Here is a 1,539-nt window from a genome sequence, read left to right as displayed (position 1 = left end):
TGTGGTACATATACACAATGGAATATTACTCAGCCTTAAAGAAGAACAAATTTATGGCACTTGCAGGTAAATGGATGGAGCTGGAGAATATTATGCTAAGCAAAATAAGCCAAACCCCAAAATCCAAAGGCCAAATGTTTTCTTTGATAAACAGATGCTGATCTATAGTGGGGGGCAGGTGTGAAGGAACTTTGGATTGTGCAGAGGGGAGTCAAGGGGAGAGGGGTGTGGAGATGGGAAAGACAGTGGAATTAGAGGGACATTATTACCGAGTGATGCTGCACCATGTTCAGTCAGAGGAAGAAGTTGTGTTCCATTTGTGTACAATGTGTCAAAATGCTTTTTTTATTAGTTGTTCAAAACATTACATAGCTCTTGACATATCATATTTCATACATTTGATTCAAGTGGGTTATGAACTCCCAATTGTCAAAATGCTTTCTACTGTCGTGTATAACTAGTTAGAACAAATTTTAAAAAATAAAAATAAACTCATGGCATTAAAGCAGGAAGGGATCACCTTAAAATCCAAGTTCCCTGTGTGACAGGGAAAGAATTTGCACAAAATCATGTCCACACAAGAAAATGGCATATTCAGGACTGCATTCGGCTCTCTAGACCCCCAGACTTAGGCCTCTTCCTTACTCCAGGCTTCTGTGTTGGGAGAAGCAAGACTGGACAGGTCAGGTGCAGCCTAACTAGCAGAGCACTCGTTCTGAGATGGAGGGTCGGGGCTTGAGGTGCCAAGACATGGCGCCCGTATGGAGGGGCATCTCAAAGAGGCACCAGCCAATGGACGAAGGCTAATCCTGGGCTGGCACCAAGAGGAAGGAGTTAATTCCACTCTACATCAGTAAACGCCTGAAAGTTTGGCGAGCACCCCAGCATCAGAATGAAAAATTTGGCATTTGGGAATTTAACAGATGATAAAGATAACCTGGGCATATGGCGATGTGGCCCACGAACTTTGATAGCAGCTGTCTGTGCCTAATGGATGATGGGTGTCTGCCAAACATTCATGAGTATCAAAGACACATCCAGCCACAGACATGAAGCACCAACAGACTGGATGTCCTCGGGTACACAGACGATTTCGTGTGCTAGGAACACGAGTAGGGAAGTGACAAACCGTAAAGGAAAGTCTCATCAATCATCATCTTGTAACTACAGGACTCCACTGTTCACTGGACCCCTCCAGATGTCCTTGCCTTGGACACCAGCTTCATGAGATAGGCTTCAACATGATTCCTGAAAGATCCACCCCGTATAAAGTCTCACTCTGTGAGTTACCCACACTCCTATCAACGCCTCCATCACTGGGAAGTTCCTAGAGCCACCTCCCTGCCAATCCCTGCCCCACCCCTGCAATCAAGTGTTCTGATTTCCATCACCATCAATAAGGTCTTCCTGTTCTAGAACTTCTAGAAATCCACATTTAACAAAATGAAATATATAATATATAACTGAAATATATATTATTTTCTTGCCTGGATTTTTCACTCATTACAGCATTCTTTGATATTTGTTAGTGTTGTTGTA

Source organism: Urocitellus parryii, chromosome 7 (assembly GCF_045843805.1).
Source record: "Urocitellus parryii isolate mUroPar1 chromosome 7, mUroPar1.hap1, whole genome shotgun sequence".
In the NCBI taxonomy this organism is placed as follows: domain Eukaryota; kingdom Metazoa; phylum Chordata; class Mammalia; order Rodentia; family Sciuridae; genus Urocitellus; species Urocitellus parryii.
The sequence above is the reverse complement of the archived record's forward strand: the minus strand, read 5'-3'. Positions refer to the sequence as shown.